This window comes from Bison bison, unplaced genomic scaffold (genome assembly GCF_000754665.1).
Source record: "Bison bison bison isolate TAMUID 2011002044 unplaced genomic scaffold, Bison_UMD1.0 scf7180017864291, whole genome shotgun sequence".
Classification (NCBI taxonomy): Eukaryota; Metazoa; Chordata; class Mammalia; order Artiodactyla; family Bovidae; genus Bison; species Bison bison.
This window is the reverse complement of record NW_011494863.1, coordinates 851,410-863,960: the sequence shown is the minus strand read 5'-3', so window position 1 is coordinate 863,960 and position 12,551 is coordinate 851,410.

The window sequence follows — 12,551 nt, the reverse complement described above, 5'->3', positions numbered from 1 at the left end:
GCCAATGAATAGTCAGGACTGATTTCCTTTAGGATGGACTGGTTGGATCTCCTTGCTGTCCAAGGGACTCTTAAGAGTCTTCTCCAACACCACAGTTCAAAAGCATCAATTCCTTGGCACACAGCTTTCTTTATAATCCAATTCTCACATCCATACATGACTACTGGAAAAACCATAGCTTTGACTAGACAGACCTTTGTGGGCAAAATAATGTCTCTGTTTTTTAATATGCTGTCTAGGTTGGTCATAACTTTTCTTCCAAGGAGCAAGTGTCTTTTAATTTCATGGCTGCAAGTCACCATCTGCAGTGATTTTGGAGTCAAAAAAAATAAAGTCTCTCACTGTTTCCCCAAATATTTGCCATGAAGTGATGGGACCAGATGCCACAATCTTAGTTTTCTGAATGTTGAGTTTTAAGCCAACTTTTTCACTCTCCTCTCTCACTTTGATCAAGAGGCTCTCCAGTTCTTCTTTGCTTTCTGACATAAGGGTGGTTTCATCTGCATATCTGAGGTTATTGATATTTCTCCCGGTAGTCTTGATTCTAGCCTGTGCTTCATCCAATTCAGTATTTCTCATGATGTACTCTGCATATAAGTTAAATAAGCAGGGTGACAATATACAGCCTTGATGTACTCCTTTTCCTATTTGGAACCAGTCTGTTGTTCTGTGTCCAGTTCTAAGTGTTGCTTCTTGACCTGCATACAGATTTCTCAGGAGGCAGGTCAGGTGATCTGGTATTCCCATCTCTTGAAGAATTTTCCAGTTTGTTGTGATCCACACAAAGGCTTTGGCATAGTCAATAAAGCAGATGTTTTTCTGGAACTCTCTTGCTTTTTCGATGAGCCAATGGATGTTGGCAATTTGATCTCTGGCTCCTCTGCCTTTTCTAAATCCAGCTTGAACATCTGAAAGTTCATGGTTCACATACCGTTGAACCCTGGCTTGGAGAATTTTGAGCATTACTTTGCCAGTGTGTGAGATGAGTGCAATTGTGCGACAGTTTGAGCATTGTTTGGCATTCCCTTTCTTTGGGATTGGAATGAAAACTGACCTTTTCCAGTCCTGGGGCCACTGCTGAGTTTTCCAAATTTGCTGGCATACTGAGCGCAGCACTTTCACATCAAGTTTTAGGATCTGAAATAGCTCAACCAAAATTCCATCACCTCCACCAGCTTTGTTTGCAGCGATGCTTCCTAAGACCCACTTGACTTCACATTCCAGGATGTCTGGCTCTAGGTGAATGATCACACCATCGTGCTTATCTGGGTCATGAAGATCTTTTTTGTATAGTTCTTCTGTGTATTCTTGCCACCTCTTCTTAATGTCTTCTGCTTCTATTAGGCCCATGCCATTTCTGTCCTTTATTATGCCCATCTTTTCATGAAAAGTTCCCTTGGTATCTCTAATTTTCTTGAAAAGGACTCTCATCTTTCCCCTTCTATTGTTTTCCTCTGTTTCCTTGCATTGGTCACTGAGGAAGGCTTTCTTATCTCCCCTTGCTATTCTTTGGAACTCTGCATTCAAATGAGTATATCTTTCCTTTTCTCCTTTGCCTTTCACTTCTCTTCTTTTCACAGATGTTTGTAAGGCCACCTCAGACAACCATTTTGCCTTTTTGCATTTCTTTCTCCTGGGGATGGTCTTGATCACTGACTCCTATACAATGTCATGAACCTCTGTCCATAGTTCTTCAGGCACTCTATCAGATCTAGTCCCTTGAATCTGTGTGTTACTTCCACTGTATAGTCGTAAGGGATTTGATTTAGGTCATATCTGAATGGTCTAACAATTTCCCCTACTTTCTTCAATTTAAGTCTGAATTTGGCAATAAGGAGTTCATGATCTGAGCCACAGTCAGCTCCCAGTCTTACTTTTGCTGACTGTATAGAGCTTCTCCATCTTTGGCTGCAAAGAATATAATCAATCTGATTTCGACATTGACAATCTGGTGATGTCCATGTGTAGTCTTCTCTTGTGTTGTTGAAAGTGGGTTCAACAACTTTGCTATGGCCAGTGTGTTCTCTTGGCAAAACTCTGTTAGCCTTTGCCCTGCTTCATTCTGGGCAAAGAATAGCAGCTTTATTTATAATAGCCTCAAACTGGAAACAGCCCAGATGTCCATCAAGAGGCAAATGGATTAACCAATTGCTATATATCCACAGTGGAATTCTACTCAGCAACAAAAAGAACAAACTATTGCTAGATGCCATAACATGGACAAATCTCCACAACATGGTGAATTAAATAAGCCATATGATTCCATTGTTAAGAAGGTCCAGAATGGGCAGAACTAGGCTAGGAAACTTTCTGGAGGGATGGGAATATTCTATATCTTGGAGGAATCAGGGCATATAAGTCTATGCATTTGTCAAAACTCAACCAATAATATATCTGTGTTTCATCTCAAAGAAGCATAGAACCATACACAAATATTGAACTCTATTAGTGACATGCATGTTGAAGGTTGGAGGGTGAAATGTACTGGTACCTGCAACTTACTTTGAAATACGCCCCCAAAATGCGAATGAACTGATGGAGGGAGGAGAGAGGCATAGATGATGAGACCAAATACAGTCTACTGCCCATTGTCAAGTCTGAGTGGTGGCCACATGGGTGTCTGCTGTAAAAAAGTTTTCAACTATTCTGTATGTTTAAAATCTGAATAATAAAATTTGGGGGTAAAAGATAACTGATGGTCAAAGTCTAGAGAAATGGACACATTCACAAGGCTGTTACCCACTAGGAGCCAAAAGTGCTGCCACCTTCTGGAAACCAATTTGTCAACATGCATCAAAATGTTTCTCAGGTGGCTCAGTGGTAAAGCATCCACTTGCAGTGCAGGAGACTCAGGTTCGATCCCTGGGTTGGGAAGATCCCCTGGAAAGGGAAATGGCAACTCACTCCAGTATTCTTATCTGGGAAATCGCACGGACAGAAGGGCCTGGCGGGCCACAGTCCGTGGTGCCCCAAAGACTTGGACACGACTTAGTAACTAAAGAGCAGCAGCAGTGGCATCAAAAGCCTTAAAGATGTTCCTGCTCTTCAACCTGTAGTTCCACTGATAGGAATTTATCTTAAAAAAATAAAGATGGACGGGGACAAAGATGTAGCTACAAGATTGTTCACTGCAACGTTAATTATGATGGCAAAAAGTCCTAAATATCCTAAAACAGGGCAGGGGTTAGAGAAATCATGGCATCTTTAAGCACTGGAGTATTGTGCAGCAATGAAAATGGGGCATCACAAACATTTGGTGAAGTGGGAAGGCATGCTCTCTATGTATATACTAGTTGAGAAGGAAAAGCAGTTCTCTGGGGTTACCCTTCCCCTCACTAAGGTTCCAGCCCATGACACAGGATACTCCACACGTCATCCCAATCCCTGGAGTCCTTGCTGCTGCTGCTGCTAAGTTGCTTCTGTCGTGTCTGACTCTGTGCAACCCCATAGACAGCAGCCTACCAGGCTCCCCCGTCCCTGGGATTCTCCAGGCAAGAACACTGCAGTGGGTTTCCATTTCCTTCTCCAGTGCATGAAAGTGAAAAGTGAAAGTGAAGTCGCTCAGTTGTGTCCAACTCTTTGCAACCCCATGGACTGCAGCCTACCAGGCTCCTCTGCCCATGGGATTTTCCAGGCAACAGTACTGGAGTGGGGTGCCATTGCCTTCTCCGCCCTGGAGTCCTTGGGGAGTTTTAATTTCTCATCACAGCTGGTTCCGTTTCCCTATTTCCAGGAAATTCTCCATTTCCATCTGCGTCTTGCCTCCTGCAAGCACGGTCCTCTCTCCCCTGCTCTACCACTTGCTGCTGCTGCTAAGCTGCTTCAGTCGTGTCCGACTCTGTGCGACTCCATAGACTGCAGCCCACCAGGCTCCCCCGTCCCTGGGATTCTCCAGGCAAGAACACTGGAGTGGGTTGCCATCTCCTTCTCCAATGCATGAAAGTGAAAAGTGAAAGGGAAGTTGCTCAGTCGTGTTTGACTCCTAGAGACCCCATGGACTGCAGCCCATCAGGCTCCTCTGTCCATGGGATTTTCCAGGCAAGAGCACTGGAGTGGGGTGCCATTGCCTTCTCCGCTTGGGAACTCCCTAATTCCGTCACACTCCAGCGCCATCTGCTGGACTCACAACCTGACTTGGGCAAAGGGAGTGTTCACTGGATTTTATGGGAGGCTTTCCCCAGGGGTGCACGATTGCAGCCTTCATTCCCTCCCCCACTTTAAAGGGGGCTACTGCCAGTGGAACCCCAGTTTTCCCCGCTCCCATGCTGCCCGCCCCAGGCTCGGGGAGGAGTAAGGTGATGGAGCAAATGGTGGTTGGGGACAGAGCTCCAGAAACACTCTCCTACGTCTTAAGCATGGCCCCTGGAAACTGGAAATTCTTCTTTCTTTATTATCAGGATCTTTTCCTTCTCTTTGTTCCTTCCCTCAATCTTCCAGAGCAGAACTGTCTTCACAATCAAATGACCCATCAAGGTGTTAAGTTGAACAAACCTGTGTTTCTGCCCTAAAAGGCTTCCTACCACCAGCTTTGACCTCCAACTTCATGAACATGGACTGGCATCAGGTCCAGAAGGAAATTCCTAAGGAGCTAAAAGGGGTTGTCTCTGGGTGACAGGATTGAGGGTGTTTTTCTTTTTGTGTATTTTCTAATTTCCCTACAACAAACACATATTTTCTTGTGAACTGAGAAAGAAGTAGTCACCACAGAAGGAGCCACTCCCACCCAGAGTAACCCAGTGGAGATCTGCTCAGAAGATGAAGGGCTGGAAAGGTTTTTATGGGGAGGCGGGACCACCTAAGCTGGAGAGAAGGCTGGTTTAGGGTGGGAGGACACAGAACTCTCTGCTGCCAGTTGGGCACCTGTTCCATGCTCCACAGGGTGAGCTAGTTCCAACCAGGAGACAGCACAATAAGGCCAGTTTGGATTCAGTAGAAGGAGCTATCCTACAATAGGACAGGCTGCCTATTAAGGCAGTGAGCTTCCTGTCACATGAGGTGTGCAAGCAAGATGGGCACCTGTCAGGAGAGTTAGAGAGATTTCTAGGCTGACTAAGAGAATGGACTAAGGGAATCTGAGATCCCTTAAAGTAACTCAGAGGGCATTTTTAGCTTCCCTGTCCAAACAAAGCATCAGGAGAGCTCTGAGGCCATTTCTAACACTGGTAGCAGAGGAGATGGTCAGGGAGGACTTTCTGGAGGAGAAGGCCAGATCACTGTCATTCTGGCCCCTCAATCTCCACTTTGAGGGTATATATCTTACTGATTCCCCTGTCTAGGGTCCTCTAGCCCTTTCCAGATAAAAACACACAGGGCCTCAGCTGCTGCATTACTGCATGACCCTCAATGACTCCCTGTTTTTCTCTGGGCCTCAGTCTGCCCCTCTGTTCAATGGTCTCAGTTAAAACCATCCATATTTTTTTCTCCAAGGATGGCCAAACGGTTTCAGTCACACACTTAGATGCAGGGAGAGGTCACTGGCGGGTTTTCTTGAAGACCCTGGTTGTTTGCCAGCCTACAGCCCTTGGGACTTGGGCCTGATGCTTGGGTGAGATTCAACCAAGGGGGCAGGGGCTTCAGAGGCAGGCTAGGGGCTCAGCCTCTCATTACCGCCTCCCATCCCCACTGCTCCCCCAGCCCTCAGCCAAGGAAAAGGTCAGAAAGGGAACTGATGTTATTATAAGTTGTTTTTCCCATGGTGATGGGGGCATACACCTGAGCTCATCCCAGAGCCCCTGAACCCCTCCTCCCCAGATGCCTCTAGGAGGAGCCTCAAGTCCAAGTCTCCCTCCCCAGGCTGTCCAGGCCCTGACCAAGAGGGAGCGTGCTCACTGAGACAGGGAATGTTGGGGTCAGGTAAGGCCAAGAGATACCAACAAACCAGCACTCATGTGCAGATGAACGTATGCAGGGTATGCAGTGGTTAGAGCACTGGCTGTGAGGTCAGGCCAGCCTGGTCTGAGTGACCTTGGGCAAGTGGCTCCACTTCTCTGGGCCTGAGGGTTTGTTGCTGAGGATGAAATGAAAGCCACTGGCATGGCGAGGAGCTCATGCCTGCCTTTAATTACTCACACAGTCACTTGGAAGCAGAAACAAGCCACAGAGCCCCACGGAGGTTCTCCCCAGCCCTGAGTGCGTCTCTGTACCCTCAGCACACACAGTTCCAGGGCCACCCCTCATTCCCGTCGCCTCCTCGCCTCCGCTCCGCGTCCTCGGCTTCCCTCATGTGGCCATTCTCGGTACTGCAGCAGCCTGCCCGACTAACCCAGTGTATGGCCGGGGGTCTCTAGCCGCCTTGCTGGTCTCAGGCAGACAAGCCTCTTGTCTCCCAACCTTCAAAGCCTAATCATCATGCACAGAGGTCAGTCTCGACCCCTAGCTATGGCTCTGGATCCTTCTTGCTGGTTCCAGGCCGGTGGGAGGAGCCCAGGAAGCAACACTGCACCCTGCTGACTGGGGCGGTCATTGTGGGCAGGAGGTAGGGGAACATAGCACCTTCTTGAGAAAGATCAGTAATGATTCAGGGCCTCTGGAGATGTACACAGACACACACACACACACACAAATATACACACACGTGGACATAAACACCCACATGGCTCAGGCTGCCACATGCATACACACACAGGCACACACCAGCCCTGTGTGCACACACTGTCCCACTCACATACAATGACATCACCCCCCAATTAGCCCCCTTTTTCATCCATCCATCCCTCTGTTCCCTGTGTTTCCCCTTGGCCCCCCTCTTGCCCACACTTTAAGGAAACCAGTGCTTGCTGTAAATTGCAAATACAAACTCCTTTCCCTGGCCTAAAGTCCTGGGTAACCTAGTCTACCCTTCAGACCACATCTCCCACCTCCACCCGCCTGCCCATTACTCACTATTTCTCCAGCAAAAACATACAGCACTCACTCACACATCAAGCCCATTCACTTACTATTTTCTCTCCCCAAAATATTTTTCCCCCAGATCCTCCACTGGCTGCCTCCTTCCCTTCTGCCTCAATTGAAATACCACCTTCATCCAGACCACCAAAGCTAAAAGGCTCCCTACCCTCCATTCTCTCCAAACATTCTTTCAAAATGTGTACCCCAATCATTAGAGAAATGCAAATTAAAGCCACAGTGAGATACCACCTCACACTCATCAGGATGACTACTAAAAAAATTAAGCAGAATATAACAAGTGTTGGTGAAGATGTGGAGAAATTTGGAACCCTTTTGCACTGTTAACGGGAATGGAAAAGGGTGCAGCCACCGAGGTAATAAATAATATGATGATTCCTCAAAAAATTAGAAGTAACATATGATCCTATCATTCCACCTCTGAGTATATACACAAAAGAATCAAAAGCAGGGTTTTGGGAAGATATGTGTACACCCACATTCACAGAACCATTATTTACAACGGCCAAGTGGTGGAAGCAACCCAAGTGTTCATCGACACAAGAATGGATAAACAAAGGGCAATATATACATACAGTGGAGTATTATTCAGCCATAAAAATGGACGGAATTCTGATACACGCTACAAAATGGATGAATCTTGAGGACATTATGCTAAGCAAACTAACCCAGTCACAAGAAGACAAAGAGTGCATGATTCCACTTATTTGAGCTACATAGCGTAGGCAAATTCTTGGGGATAAAAAGGAAAATGGTGGTTGCCAGGGCTGGAGAGGGTGCAAGGAATGGGGAGCTGTTTAATGGATACAGAGGTTCAGTTTTGAAGAACGAAAAGAGTTCTGGAGATAGATGGTGGTGATGGTTACACAACAATGTGAAAAGACTCAATGTCACTGAACTGTATACTTAAAAATGGTTACAAACATTTTATATATATTTATATATATATCTTACCACTATGAAAAATAATAAATAAAAATATGTATTGAAACATTTGCTTGTTTAATCCTACCTTACTCACTGAATTGTGAGCTCCAGGAAAGCAGGGCTCTGTCTTGGTAGTGCATCTGTTACGTGCTGCCAGTCACTGAGGGCTTGGGGAACGTGTGACACGAGGCGCCCACCTACCTGAGGCTCAGCGCCTGGCAGAGGGAGAAAGAAAGACGCTGAATAACCAAGTAAACAAAATTATCACCTATCAAGTGAAATGTAAGAGCAGCTTCACCAGGAAGACAGTAGCTAGCACAGCCAGGCATACCATCCGGAGGAGGGGCCATTTATGTGGGACCCAAGAAACGAGAGTCAGTCTCCAAGCATTTGAGAGACCACAGCTGCAGAGAGAGGGAGCGGCAAGTGCAAAGGCCCTGAGGTGAGCCTGGTATGCTAGAGGAACAGCAGGGAGAGGAGGAGGGGAGGCAGGGGAAAGGGGAAAGGAGGCGGACCCAGGAGGGAAAGGGGATGGAGGGCATTCTTGGAGGCAGAGGAGGGAGGTCTCACCAAGTCACCAACCTCCTTTTCCACAACACATGAGCTTCTGTGAGTGCTGGCTTCTAAGTGCCAAGCTCCACACTAAATGCTCTTTGTGTGTTAGCTCAGAGAATGTTCACAGCAGTCTTTGGGGGCAAGTGCAGTCATTATCCTGAGATATCAAGGAGGAAGTAGGGTCAGAGAGCTTGGGTGAGTTGGTGAGACTATAACAGGAGGCAAACAGTGGCAAGGGAGTCTTAAGTACCCCAGACAACCTGCTCTCAGAGGCCAAGTCTGGGGAGGCTCCTTCCTCCCCACCCCGCTGCACTCCCACCCCCCACTGCCTCTGTAGGAGCCAGGTTGCTGGCTGATCCCTGCCACAGGGCTTCTCCTCCTCCCTTCAGTTCAGTTCAGTTCAGTCGCTCCGTAGTGTCCGACTCTTTGCGACCCCATGAATTGCAGCACACCAGGCCTCCCTGTCCATCACCAACACCCGGAGTTCACTCACTGCCCCTCAAAAGCAAGCCAAGGAGAAAGAACCCACCTCTCTTGTTCACCCAGTTGGGGTGGCACTGGGAGAGGGGAGACAGAAGCCCCTATAGCTTCACAACAGCCTGCTTCGAAGGTCCCTCTGCAAGTCCTGACCTTGGGGAGCCCTGTCTTAGGGGAAAGGAGCCAGGAGTCCTCTGGGGCTTGCAGACTGGATGGTAGCATGATAATCAGTGAAGAGGTCCTCCCAGGCCAAGGACAGCATCATCTTCAGGCCTGAGGGGGCTGGCCTCCTCCGATGCCCGGCCCCAAACCCTTGACAGGGAGACAGCAGGACCCCCAGGAAGAGCTAAGTCTTCCCTAGCTGGGAGGGACGTGATGGAAAAGGAGGCGGTTCCATCTCCTGCCTGCACCCCTGGGTTCAGGGAATTAACAGCCTCACTCACTACACTGACTGCACCACAGAAGGACTGCCCAGGGCTGAGGCAGCCCCGGGTCCCCACCTCATAGCTCTTGCCCTAAAGCAGACATGGAGGGGGTCTTTCACCCAGAGCAGGACCCATCAAAAAATGGAAATGTAGAGCCCCTTCCTTGTCCAAAAAGGAAGCAGAAAGTGCCTAATATTAATATACATAAAGCTTTTTCCTTTCCTGTGTGGTCTCTCAACTTGTTATGATCATTTTTATTGGCTATTTAATGTCATTCTAAGTAAAGAAAAATTAAAAATGTTAATGACTAGCATGACTTTTACCATTCACCTTTACCTTGTGCAAGGCCAGTTTTAAATGCAAATATAAGGACATTTCACTCAGGTGTAGAATCACACAGTTTGCATTTTGTAGCTTGTGCATGCACGTGTATTTTATTCTTACCTGAGGGGCAGGAACACTGCACAAACTAAGTCAACTGTCTTTCTTTCGCTCAGTTGGCACACATTCTACCAACCCTCTCTCCTGTTGGCTCACTGATAAGGAGGCCCGGAAAGGAAATGGGACTGAGGGCTGCTCTGCCTCCCCGTGCTGCATCTTCATGGTCAGGGGAGGGTGTCAGCTTCTCCAGGGAAATAATTTCCAGGTGGGGAAGAAGCCCTGACAAAGACATGGGGTGGGAAAACCTGAGGAGTTACTCAGGGGATCTGAGGCTCCAGCCTGGTTGCTCTGAGGGCCTGTGAGAGATGAGGGCACAGGGATGGGCACCGAGTGCCCTCCACTGGGTCTTACTCCACTCTGACTGTGCCACCCTTGCCTATAACCTTCTGTGGCTCCCCAGTGCCCTCAGGATAAAATCCACAGTGCTACTGCTGAGCCCCAGGGCCCCACCTCCCCTCCTCCCTCTGCTCCTGGCCACGCATTCTGCTGCCGCCATAGCACTGCTCGCCCTGAACCCTGGGCTCAGGACCTGCTCTTCTTTCCCTCCACCTAGTATCCTTCTTCTGGCAAACTCACACTCATCCTTTGAGTCTTGGCATGAATATCACCTCTGCCAAGAAGCCTTCCCTTGCCTCCTGGCCTGAGTGAGGCACCTCCCCTGGACCATCACAGGCCCTGTGCTCCTCAGACAGTAGGTGCTTCATAATGGTTATTGAATGAATGCTGAGTTCCCAGGCCCCAGTCTGGTCTATGCAGTCTCACAGGTCAGGCTGCCAGGCCAGGCAGGAAGGACCAAACAGGCACAACGCACCTATCAGGCCCCTGTGGCACTCTGCATTTTAGACTTCATGCTCTACTCCCCATCCTGCCCAGGAAGAGGGTGTTCTCATTCCTGTGACACAGATGAGGAGACACAGGGTGGGACTCATCCTCTTTTCTGGCTTCCCCCTGCCCCGCCACCTCCTCACCCACATCCAAGCCCCAGCCAGGGTGACCAGACCCACGGCCTCTCAGCCAGGCGAGTCCAGATGTCTTTTCTCAGCCAGCCCCAGAGAAAACTCACTCCCAGCTGTGGCCTGTCCCATCCTTTCTCTCCCTCCACCCCCCCTTCCTCCCCCTCCCCACTTCCTTCCTTCCTGCTCTTGGATATTCCCTTTGCAGGAAAGGCCCCAGGACTCAGGGCAAGGCCCCCAGGTCCAGCTGCCCAGGCCAGGACACATGCTTCCTCCATCAACTAGCCCCCTCTGCCCTCCCCGGGGGCCGGAAATCTGATCCAGGCCTAGGGAACATGGGAGCTCTGCACGGGGGACAGCCCAAGGTCATCTTGTCCCTCCCTCTGCCTCCAGCCAGAGCACAGCCAGAGGAGCCCTGAAGCGCATCCTGGAGGCCTGAAGTCAGAGCGCCAGGCCTGGAAGGGGCTTCGTCACTCTGCCTGTGAGTTGCTCATTACTGAGCTCCTCTTCAGGAAGGCCCAGAGCCTTGTCAACCGAGTGAGTGTATCAACCTCTAGGATCTCACGTGCTGAGTCACTTGACACAGCATTGGGCTCAAAGAAAGCCCTCAGCTGACAGCACCTCTGATCATTATCTCCCCAACATCATCATCATTCTATTTAATCCTTATAACTATCCTGGGAAGTAGACAGAGGTTTTAAATCTTCATTTTATAAGTGAGGAAACTGAGGCTTAGGAAGAAAGAAATGACTTGTCCAAGCACCTTCAGAAAGTCTCAAAACTGAGCCTAAGCCCAGACTAGACCAGTGGTCTTCATCACTTCACTGCTCAGCCACCCACTCCTCCATTCCTGTGGAAGTTGCTCCACATGCAGATGATCTTTCCATGGATTTGTGGAGGAGAAAGTGGTCTCTCCATCCTGTTCCTCTGCCATCTTGGGACCCGCCCTCTCACCCATCCATTCTTGGTGATTCTGGAATAATTCTTTACCTGCTGGGTGCCTCAGTCTCCCCATCCACACAAGGAGGAAGAAAATGGAGAAGGTGTCTCTAAAGACCTATAAATCTAAGGGAACTCACTCACTAATCCATTGAGCAGAGGCTCTGTGTGTGCATGCTTTGCGTGTCTGACTCTTTGTGACCCCACAGACTGTAGCCCTCCAGGCTCCTCTGTCCATGGGATTTCTCAGGCAAGAATGCTGGAGGGCACTGTCATTTCCTCCTCCAGGGAATCTTTCTGATGCAGGGAATCGAACCCACATCTCCTACTTGGCAGGCGGATTCTTTACCACTGGCCACCTGGGAAGCCCCCATTGGAAGATACAAGATGTTTAAAAAAAAAAAAAAAATGAGGTTGGCACTGTGCTTCTCACCAACTTCCTTCCCTTCCAGCATGTCTATAGGGTTCTAGCAACCACACTGATGGGGGCTCTTTACATCCTTCGGCACCCAGTCTAGATAGCTCCTCCACTGGGAATCCTTCCTTCTTCTGCCCTGTGTGTGCATGTGTGCTCTGTCATGTCCGACTTTTTGTGACCCCATGGAGCCTGCCAGGTTCCTCTGTCCATGGGATTTCCCCAGCAAAAATACAGGAGTAGGGTGCCATTTCCCACACCAGATGAGCAGTAGCTAACTGAGTGCTGTCCTGATGCCAGATCAGAGTAGACTACAAGATGACAGATCTGATCCCAGATGGTCCTACAGACCAAGGTCACCCAAATCAAGGACAGACTGTAGGAATCTAACTTGGGTCCTACCTGCTATAACTCCATCTATTTCCCTAATACACAGCAGAGAGAAAACCTCACAAAATGGGAGAAGGAAAGGGCACCCCGGTTCTGCCAAAGACTGGGGAACTAGTCTAGGCT